We start from the raw sequence: 12,262 nt of genomic DNA, 5'->3' as shown, positions 1-12,262 counted from the left end.
CAATGTGATGGTATTTGGATGTGGTGGCTTTGGGAAACAACTGGATTTTAATGAGATCATGATGGTATGTCCCTCATGATGGAATTAGTGCCCTTATAGGAAGAGTCACTAGAGAATATTTTCTCACCCCACCCATGCTACAACATAGGCAGAAGGGGGTCATTGGCAAGCCAGGAAAAGAGCCTTCTCTAGAAACCCACCATACTAGCACTCTGATCACAGACTTACAGCCTCCAGAACTGCGAGAAAATAAATTTCTGTTGTTTAAACTACTTAGTCTATGGTATTTTGTTATGGCAGTACCAGTTAAGACAGTTCATAGTACATGTAAGATTTTTTTCCCTGATAATGCATTGGAGTTATTGTGGGGGAATAAATAAAAAGAACTAATGCTGGCTACAGGGGCTGACTGGTAACTTTGATACTTCAATATGTGAAAGTCATCAAATGTTGTCCTTTTGACTTCAGTGGTGATTGCTTCATTTAGACTTGAAGGCAAGTTCAACTTCAGTCTTCTAGGATAGAGGAGGGTTCAGAAAAAGAATCCATGGAATGATTTGTATTTGTTTGATAGCACATTTTATTGAGTGCCCACAATGTTTCAAATCCTGTCCTGGGCGTTGAAGATCTAGCAGTGGCACAAATGACCAAAATCTCTGCCCTTATACGATTTACGTTCTAGAAGGAGGATATCAACTATAAACTCAGCAAAGATATCTACGTAGCCTACATTTAAGATGTTAACAAGTGCTGCAGAGAAAGATAAAGCAAGAATTGTAACAGTTGAGGACAGAATTGGATCTAAAATACAGGGGCCAGAAAAGAAATGAGTCATTTGAGCCAAGTGCTGAAGGAGACTGGGGACAAGCCACACAGATCTGGGAGAAGGGAGTCTGAGACATGGGTAACAACAAGGGTAAAGGCTCAACGATGGCAGTATACGTGTGTATGTGCAAATAGTGGGAGGCCAGTGTAGCTGGAACCCAGTGACGAGGAAAAAATAAGAGAAATGTTTGTAGGCATATGTATGTGTGGTGGGAGAGAGGAAGAGGTTAGAAAATGAGCTTTGTTAATGTTTTCGTGTTGAATTTTCAAAGTAATGCTTTTGAACTCAACTCAAATGATAATTTCCTATATCACAATCAATAGAAGACTGCTAATTTTTAGGCAACTTTGGAAGTAAAACTGGGATTTTAACATTTACCTGTTAACAGTTTTTAAACAGATGGTTATTTGGTTAACCTGTAGCTCAGAATCCAGGTGCTGTTTTTTAAATAGACAAGAAGGTGCTATTTGAACAAAACCTTTAAGCTCCAATCATTTTGACAAAGCAAGGTAAGCCAGAGTTTATATTCAGGGCCAAATCTATTCTCTTTGAGGCTGAGGATGGCATCCTCAATCTGTGCAATTTTCTGGATGTGGTTGATATAAAAAGAAGCAAGAATGTACCTTAACAGCATAGTCAATACTCTGCATAAAATAAATGCTTTACAGTTATCATTAGAAAAAAATTATTTTTTAGGTACTGATTCAGGACTTTTAATATATAATTAGAATGTTTCATTGTTAAAGTGGCTCTTCCTAATTAATATAATTGTTTCAGAACAAATATTAGCATTTTAAATATGTATTTGAATTACTTATAATATCTTGAGAATTGAAATATAGTTGAGGCAAACAGAAGCAAGGAGGATCTTTCCTCAGCTATAAAATCTGAGAAAGATGGGTGTGCAGTGGAAGTACTTTTGAGAGGCGTACATACCTGGTTGTTTTCATGTTTTTCCCCAAAAAAAGGTTTTCAGTGGTCCTATACTTTATGAAGATTTTTTTAAGTATTAGAGGAGTGACCTCACTTCAAATTTCACTCTGGATGATTTTGATGATTGTGAATATGTTCAGTATACAGTTGGAAAATGACATGAAAAGGACACACAATAACTTGCACATAGCAACATTTTCTTTTTGGGAGAAAGGCAATAGAGGTATGCACTGTACCAGTATGAGGAAGAGGGCAGCCTGCCCAATTTGTGAAATGTATTTCAGACCCTACGTCCAGTATTAATCCATATCATTAAGCCCTCATTATTTCTCACCAAGGTTAGTTTACTAACATTCTACCCAAACACCCTCCATTTCTATTTCTTGCATTCCTTTAATCCACCCTTTACATCACCGTGGAATTCTTTTTTTTTTTTTTTTTTTTTTTTTTTTTTTTTGAGACGGAGTCTCGCTCTGTCGCCCAGGCTGGAGTGCAGTGGCGCGATCTCGGCTCACTGCAAGCTCCGCCTCCCGGGTTCACGCCATTCTCCTGCCTCAGCCTCCTGAGTAGCTGGGACTACAGGCGCCCACCACCGCGCCCGGCTAATTTTTTGTATTTTTAGTAGAGACGGGGTTTCACCGTGGTCTCGATCTCCTGACCTTGTGATCCGCCCGTCTCAGCCTCCCAAAGTGCTGGGATTACAGGCGTGAGCCACCGCGCCCGGCTGGAATTCTAATAATAGAATATTTCTTCAAAATCCTGCAAAGACTCATGAGTGGCTCCAGAACAAATTCTGGACTCCAGCCTCAAAATCCCAACCTTCATAACCTGGCACAACCCTCTTTTTCCAAGCTAGTTTCCCACTAACTGGATGCCTTCCTTAACCTGTTCCTCATAGTAGTTCTGATTAATTTTCTTAGCTATTAAATTTGTCATATGCCTAAGATGAATTGCTCTTCTACATTCAAGACCACATAAATAATTTATGGGGCCTAGTGAAAAATCAAAATGAGTTATTTCACTTAAGACAATAGTCTCCAGTTCCATCCATGTTTCTGCAAATGGCATGATTTTGTCCTTTTTGTGACAAAATAGTATTCCATTGCATATACATACACTACATTTTCTTTATCAAATCCTCCACTGATGGACAATTAGGTTGATTTCATATCATGCCATTGTGAATGGTGCTGTGATAAACATTCGAGTGCAGGTACCTTTCTTATATAATGATTTCTTTTCCTTTGGGTAATTATTAAGGAATTGGCTGGAGAGAATTAGGGATGAAAGTAGGGCAAGAGAGATAAGAGATGGTTTACATTCTTGCAGCCTTAAAATCATACAACCTAGTCATATTTATTTTGTATAAATAACAAGTCCTCTAGGAAAATCTCTTAGATGTTACATTGCCATAGTAGACTCAAAATGTTCGCACCTTCATATTTCATTGCTATTGCAAAGATGCAATAACAATTGCAGCATGGGTGTTGTTATGGGTCCAGAGCTTTGCAAGACAACAATAGAGTTTCTTAAATAAAATAAGCTTTACACACTCATCTCTGAAAAGATGGATATGCTGAAGATCAGGTACTCTAGATTCTTACTGCTTGGAACAACAATTTAAATTTTCTAATAGTTTTACTTATAAAGGTCCATCTTGTTAAATAATACAGAATGTTTGGCTATTTAACTTCTACAAAAATGATCCCAATCTATCTTACATTACGGTTTTACTTTTTTGTAGGAATCTGATTTATAAATAATTAGCCAGCAGGAAGATTAGAAAGCAATAGGGAAGGAATAATTAAATAAGTCTAGTAAGAGACAAAGAGTGTCTACTAAAAATATGTGTCTGGCAATATCTCACCTGGAAAGACTGGATATCAAAAGGCAATGTTTTTTTTCCCAGTGCTATTGTTCTGATGAGCTTACACATGTATACACAGTGTAGTCATGCTTAAAAATTTTTTTTTCTGGCCAGGTGCAGTGACTCAGGCTTGTAATCCCAGCACTTTGGGAGGCCGGGACGGGTGGATGGCTTGAGGGCAGGAGTTCGAGACCAGTCTGGCCAACATGGCGAAACTCTGTCTCTAATAAAAATACAAAAAATAATAATAATAAAAAATCCAGGCATGGTGGTGCATGCCTGTAGTCCCAGCTACTTAGCTCCTAGGAGGCTGGCATACTAGAATCACTTGAACCTGGAAGGCAGAGATTGCAGTGAGCTGAGATAGCATTACTGTACTCCAGGCTGAGTGATAGAGTGAGACTGTCTCGGAATATATATTCTTGTAGTTCCCCTTAAGTAAAAACAGCCCAAAGGAAAATATTTTGTAGATGTTTATAAAAAATTTTAGATCTACATAGAGAAGTAGCAAACTCTCCATCACAAACGTGGGTCTTGGGTTCATTTTACATACCAGAAGCAAATTTAGCCACAACTCTGCATCTTTGAAAATGATAGGAAGGTTGATACGAATTTCTGTATTTTCTTCAAAAAGCTATTTCATGGATTAGTTAGCCAAAGTTATTGGAGTGTTTTGAGCATCCAGTATGGATTATATATATAAATGCAGGTTATAATGAGGGTAGGTAGAAGACCTAATTGATTTACAGCATGATAAGAAAATTAATGAATCCAGCAGAAGCAGTCCATTATGCAGAGGCATCCAGGAGGAGTCAAAAGAAACTGTTAGCTCCTATTTGAAAAATGACCTTGAAAATTCATTGCTTGACCTCACTGCATCAATAAATTTGGCTGTATTTCGAAAGAGTCTGAGGGAAATGAGGCATGACCAGACTACCAGCAGTGTTTACAAGGCCTGCAGCAGTAGGACGAATGTTTTTATTATGTGGAGGGTCTGTGTTGTGCCGTAATATAATTAGGTTTGGTGCGATTTCATTTTCAATTAAAGTGATCAGCTTAATTCACTTTTCTTCCAGTTACTAACAAGGTAAATTTGATAATATATCAGGCTTATTAAGGATGTATCTTTGTAACTCTTTAGGGCATAGTTTTATTTCTTCTGGTTTCTAAATGTGAATATAGTTCTTGCCTTGATCTAGATAAGCAAACACATGCAAGTCAACCAATATCTAGTAAAAACCTATTGGGTGTCAGGAAAAGAGAGGAAAATCAAGTGGAAATACTTAGCGACAGATTGTAGACAGCCATGAGGTTACATCCTGGAGTTTTGATTTTACTATTTAGATGATGGGTAAACAAGCAAGTACATAGACTAATCAGAAATATGATTTCTAAAAAGTCATTCTGTTAGTAATACATGAGAAAATTGTCCTATCCACAAATATCCCTGTAACAGTGGTCCCCAACGTTTTTGGCACCAGGGACCAGGTTTGTGAAGACAATTTTTTCCAGGATGGGAGGGTGGGGGTGGAGGGAGATGGTTTCAGGATGAAATTGTTTCACCTCAGGTTGTCAGGGATTAGTTAGATTCTCATAAGGAACAGATAGCCTAGGTCCCTGGCATGTGCAGTTCACAATAAGGTTTATGCTCCTATGAGAATCTAATGCTGCCACTGATCTGACATGAGTGACAGAAGGTGAAGCTTAGGTGATAATGCTCACTTGCTAACCACTTACCTCCTGCTATGTGGCCCAGTTCCTAGTGGGCCACAGACTAGTACTGGTCCTTGCCCAGGGGTTGGAAACCCTAGTCATATAACATGGAAGTGAATGAGTAGACAATAGATAGATCTATGATCCATTCGCTCACTTTGGCAAGTGGGGATGGAGAGAAGCAGGACACTTCTGTGTGAGAGGTTTAGAGAAGACAAGTGACTAGATGTGATCTTCTTATTAAGCTAGTGACAGATCTGGCAAACAAACCAAATAGTTTTTGCTAAGAGGAGTGTCATTAATTTATGGAATGCTTTTAAAAGTATATACCTAGTTATCTAGAATTGCCTAGAGTGAACATGCCTGGAATCTATGTGATATGATTTGACTCTGTGTCCCCACCCAAATCTCACCTAGAATTTTAATCCCCACATGTCAAGGGAGGGAAATAACTGGAACATGGGGGTGGTTTTCGCCATGCTGTTCTCATGATAATAAGTGAGTTCTCATGAGATCTGATGGTTTTATGAGGGCCTCTTCCACCTTCGCTTCCTTCTCACACTCTCTAGTCTACTGCCATGTAAGACATACCTGCTTCCCCTTCCACCGTGAGTGTAAGTTTCCTGAGGCCTCTCCAGCAATGCAGAGCTGTGAGTCAATCAAACCTCTTTTCTTTATAAAGTGCCCAATCGCAGGCAGTTCTTTATAGCAATGTGAGAACAGATTAATACACTATGGATTAATGGATCATAAATATGGAAATGCCATATAAGGCATGCCATAATTTGTGTATAAAATGGAGATGTTTCACAACCCAAATGTTTTTTCTATCAATGAGATGACAACACACGTTTTTTGGAAACTTCATCTGTTAACCTGAGTCACTGCATGCTTGGTGCTAGAAGAAAGGAACTAAATAGCTGTCATGAAAGTCCCAGAACTCTTGCTGCTTTGCCTGTACCTCATGAGTACTTGTATTCTTGAAACTATTAGTAGAAGTTGATACTGAAGAAGATCTCTAAATCCTGTGAGTCTGATTTTATATGTTCTTTTATATTATCTCATGTAATATGAAATATTTATGAATACTCAGATTCCTACCAAAAAAGTAAAAAAAAAAAAGTATAAAAATAAAATTTTTGACAGAATTGGAATTTAAAAAAAACAGAGAAAGACTTTAACTGAGTAATTCCATCTGCCCTTAGTGCTCTCCAACTTTATTCCCCCATTACTTTCTTTTTATATCTACTTGAGGATAGTGGGATAAGGATAACAATTCCATTTTGAGACCTATAGTCATGTTAGGAAATTCACTGTACTAGGCAGTTGGGGAAAGGGATGAGACAGAGATGGGGGGAGATCTTTATCAGCACTTTAGGTGTTGTACCTGGTCAAAGAAAACCACATCTGTGGCCAGACACGGTGGCTCGCGCCTGTAATCCCAGCATTTTGAAAGACCGAGTCAGGCAGATCACTTCAGGTTAGGCGTTCAAGACCAGCCTGGCCAATGTGGTGAAACCCTGTCTCTACTAAAAATACAAAAATTAGCCAGGTTCAGTTGCCAGCCTCTGTAATTCCAGGTACTTGAGAGGCTGAGGCACGAGAATCACTTGAACCCGGGAGGCAGAGGTGAGTCGAGATTGCACCACTGCAATCCAACCTGGGCAGCAGAGCAAGAACTCATCTAAAAAATACCAGCACATCTGATTATGTGGTGTATTTAGATAATTTGATTACTGGGGCTGGGAGTTTCCCATGTTAGACCAGCAGAGCTTCATTATGTGAATACCTGCAGGAAACAAAGTGAGCTCTTCAAGGGCCATAGCTGAGAGGTAAAACCTGCTCTCCTACTCGTCAAATATTAGGCAATACTGTGTACCACATGCATTGTCAGAGATGAAAGACTAAGTCTGAATAGGTTTCTCCTTGCCCAAGAATAAGAAAAAAGAAAATGAAGGAGACTCTAGAGACAAGAGCAAAGAGGATTTTGTAACCATAAATCAAGCATTTTCAAAAAAACTTGAAGCATTTGTCTCTAAAAATTGTTTACTAGAAGAATAAATCATTACTTGTTCTAAGTAAAATTCAATAAGACATGGCCTGTGCAAAAGTAGGAAAGAAAGTAATAAGCACATAATAGAGAGGTCATAGTAAGATATGGAATATGTACAAATGAAATATATAATGTAGATGTGATAGAATTTTATGCAATAAGAAAATGCTTTAAGGAAATACAAAGTTCAATAACTGAATTAATACATCAAAGACATTAAAATAGTGTGGTTGGTATTGTAGGAAATCAAATTATTACTCTAGAAGACAAAGCTAAAAAAGTTTCTTAGATGTGCAAGAATAAAAGTGATTAAGACAGTGATGAGAAAGATTAAGACATATAATAGCACATGGAACTAATAGATCTTCCCAAGGAAGAAACCAGAACCAATTATATAACCACCCCACCAAGTCAGACTCAACAGCAAGAAAAAAAAAAAAAATTACAACAACAAACAAAAACCCCACAAAAATCTTGTGTCTTTGTGTAATATTTAACATAACATCTAAGGATATCATAGAAAATTAAGAAATCAGGTTTTACCTCAGCTAAATTGGTAATCATTAGTGAAACTAATAGAAAGATATCCTTGGCCTGGTGCAGTAGCTCACACCTGTAATCCCGGCACTTTGGGAGGCTGAGGCAGATGGATTGCTTGAGCCCAGGAGTTTGAGACAAGCCTGGGCAATACAAGGAAATATTGTCTTTACAAAAACAAAAATTTAACTGGGCATGGTGATGCATGCCTGTAGTCACAGCTACTCAGGGGGCTAAGGAGGGAGGATCACCTAAGCCAGGGAAGTCAAGGCTGCAGTGAGACCTGACTGCACCGTTACACTCATGCCTGGGTGACAGAGCAAAACCTTGTCTGCAAAAGAAAAAAAACAAAAAAAAAAAAGTAAAAGAAAAAGAAAAAAGAAATCTTTATGTACACCCTTTCTGAAAATGCTAATCACAGATTTGTTGTAGTTGAGCAAGAGTGTAGCAAATATTAACACCTTAATTAAAATCATTTTTATGTAATGAAGAAATAAGCAGTGATCTTTTTCCCCTTAACTTAGTGAGTTTTGAAATATCTACATTTCCTATGTATTTAATAGGTCAAATAGTTTTATACCAATGGAATTGAACACTCAATAGGAAAAAAATAAAATTAAAAATTATTCAAAAGATAAATGGGAGAAAAATAAATAAGCATGGAGCAAAACAAATCCGATAAAATATGTAACAAAATGTATAATAAGCAGAGTAATACTGAAAGTATGCAGTGCAACAGAACTGTGTTTAACATTGAATTAAAAGATATATATTAACAAATTGGGTTAAAAAACAAAATTCAAAGGCATTCTACTGGTATAAAAGATATCTTTACAGTAAAGATATATAAAGATAATATAATAGTCATGCACACATATATGACAGAAGTCAGTGTAAAATCGTATGAAGCAAAAAATACCAAAAATAGAAGATATGCATCAATATATGTAAGTTTAAAAATCACATGAAGGAATATAACCTTAATAAGACGTTACCATCTGTCTCTGGTAAAGTACATCTGATGAGTATATTTATTCACTTACACATGAAACAAAACATATAAATAGGTCTCCCAAGTTTCTAGAGTGGAAAGAAAAGCTCCACTAAACCATCATTTTTTCATAGCAAAAATACAATTATATAGACAGACAATATTTTAAAGAGAAATTGTGTCATATGTAAAAATAAAATCGTTTTAACAAAAGCTGTATCTAGACATAAACACATAGATTTAAATAGTTTCTACATTAAACTAAAGGAGAAAGTAAATGGTCTTAGAAATTAGGAAATGGCTTGATTGTGTGTGTGTGTGTGTGTGTGTGCACATATGTACACAGTTGCATATAAAATAAAAAGAAAGGATATAGAAGCAGATTTTAATGTTACCTAGTCAAACAATCAACCAATCAACATATTTTTTAATCAAAAAATTGATAATGAAATCTGAGATAATCATTAATGAGAAAATTACTTTGTAAATGAATCAATATCTGTGTGATCTGTGTTTAAATGGGAGTGGATGAGTTTTGGGTGGAATAATTTGAGTTCAGCTACTCACAAGAACATTGCAGATAAATTCAATATAAGAATTATTTACAGACAAGCTTCATCTTTTGAACAAGCTAATATATTAATATCTGGTTGTTATATGTTTTGGGATTTGCCCAGGTTAAAACAATAATTTACTGCAGTACACATTTGCTTAATGTTATTGTTTATATTAATATTCATACTATATCATCATAGCTATAAAAGAAAAATCTAGTCTTTTTGATGTCTTACTCTTTACCACAGATTATGAAATATTTTTATTTCTAAAATGGTCCATTAATTCACCTCTGCTCTTACTAGTAGCCTCTCACATCTCTTATGCTTTTATTCTATCAGCAATAAGCTTCTTTTTCTTGAATCTCCAATTTTTTTCTTTCCTGCGATTTTATCTATAGTGTATCAGATGTCCTGTTCTTTAAAAAAATTTTAACTCTGTCACCTACTTTCTTTCTTTCAAGAGAAGGGTATACTCAATGTATCCTATTACTTACTCCCCACCCTGCCTTCCCTTGGAGCACTTTGTAATTTTGAACCATAGGTAAATAAGATGATTGATAGATAGACATAGATAGATAGGTAGGTAGATAGATAGATAGATAGATAGATAGATAGATAGATAGATAGATAGTTAATCTATCTCTCTATATATGCATATGTCTCAGAGACTGTCTAGCTTAACTATGTTAGTATTTTAGTTTTACTCGTAAATAGATTCCCTTTTTGTGATAGTCTTTTAAATATTTTTATCCATCTGCCTATCCATCTATCTATCTATCAATCATCTATCTATCTATCTATCTATCTATCTATCTATCTATCTATCTATCTCTGTGTAATCTCTATCCATCATCTATCATACAAGTATGTAGGAGAATATGATGTAATGATATTAAGGAATAGCATGTGGACGCTGACTGAATGAGTTCCTAGTAACTTTTATAAATTTCATCTTAGTGGAAAATTTACATTTATTTTTACAATTCTTTCATTACTGTTTGTTTCAACTACTAGACTCATCTCTTTCTTGTATACCTAGCAAAACATATTAGAAATTTCACACAGTAAAATCTCAATATGTATTGATGAATGAAAAATGCATTTACTGAATGAATCATTGGTCATATTAGTCAAATGCATTTTAGATATGAAATAAGATGACAAAGTAATTTAACAGATGTTGCAGTATGGAGGTATCTGGGAACTTTAGCCAGGTTTGTTTCAGTGGTAAATGCAAAATTTTGCATTTTTCATATTTAATAAGAAGTGAGAATGTGGGTGCTGCATATGTAATTAATTCACTGGAAAAGTTTGGCTATGAACAGGCAACAAATAAATGGAGGCAGTATGTGGGGTCCAATTAGAATTGCTTATGCACTGAAATGAGATAAAAGAAACAAATTCTTAATATGTCCCTCAAACTTGGTTCAAACTATAACAATCTCTTGTCTGGAACAGCAAAAGCTATTTTGAGTACTCTATCCATATCATTTTGTTCTCCTGGAATATGGTGTTGCATTGCTGATGCACCTGATGCTGCCACCTCCTTGTATAAAACCCTTCGATAACTTCTCACTAACCTTAGGATATAAACAACTTTTCTAAATATGTCCCGCAATGTTCTGCAACCTCTGACCTCTTCCCAGCCTACTTTATTCTGCTTTCCCCCTTATTTTCTGGTAACATTGGCGATTTTCAGGACCTTAGAATACTTTTTTCATTTTCTTTTCTTTTCTGGAAATCTGTCCCTTTTCTTTTGGTCCAATTTATATGTACAGATCTTTCATATCTTAGCTCAAATGTTACTTTCTCAGAAAATTCTTTTCTAATTTCCTTGATAAGCTCTCATTACATTAATGTTTTATAGCTTTTAACTATAAGGAGGAGGGAGGGATAGCATTAGGAGATATACCTAATGTAAATGACGAGTTAACGGGTGCAGCACACCAACATGGCACATGTATACGTATGTAACAAACCTGCTTGTTGTGCACATGTACCCTAGAAGTTAAAGTATAATAATAAAGAAAATAAGATGTTCCTTTAAATGTTTGCAAGGAAGAGATTCCAAAACACTTGTAAAAGAACTGGACTTTCATTAAATAAGATTCAATTTGTCAGTCACAACAGAAGGAAGAAAAACATAGAAGTAGATGCAAATTATTAAAGTTCTTACTTAGATTTGTTGTGGGAAGACAACAATATGCTTGTCTAATGATATGAATTAGTATAAGGCAATTTATGCACTACATTGGTGGTATGGGGGAAGAGAATTTAAGGTATGAAATAGTTATCTTGGAAAAGAGAGAAGCGAACTTCCTTGAAATCTGATGTAGGAATGAATACATGAGTCAGACTGAATATCTTGTTTTTCAATCTTTTTGCCCCCTCACCTTTTATCGACGTTTCAAATGGATGATTAAATCTTAACCTAATCCATCTCTGTCTTTCTTATTGTTTATTCCCATCTTCATTCTTTGGGTGTCTCTTTTGCTATATAGCTCTTATATTTCTGATCCTAAACACTAACTTTGTTTTTTAACTGCTTTGTAGAAGGAAAAATTTCATGCTTTTGTCAGAAAAGAATTTGTTAGAGTTACAATTAATTTTTATTACTGGCTTATAAGGAGAATACAAAATCTTAAGGCTTTTTGACTAACAAGCAGTGAAATTACAGACTAAATTTAAATAAGGAACATACACTGGGTTAATTAGCATAGTATTGGTTTGTACATAGCAGATTAGGTAAGTAAATTTATTTCCTATTAGAAATGTTTTTAATAAA

This window comes from Macaca fascicularis, chromosome 5 (genome assembly GCF_037993035.2).
Source record: "Macaca fascicularis isolate 582-1 chromosome 5, T2T-MFA8v1.1".
Taxonomy (NCBI): domain Eukaryota; kingdom Metazoa; phylum Chordata; class Mammalia; order Primates; family Cercopithecidae; genus Macaca; species Macaca fascicularis.
The sequence above is the reverse complement of the archived record's forward strand: the minus strand, read 5'-3'. Positions refer to the sequence as shown.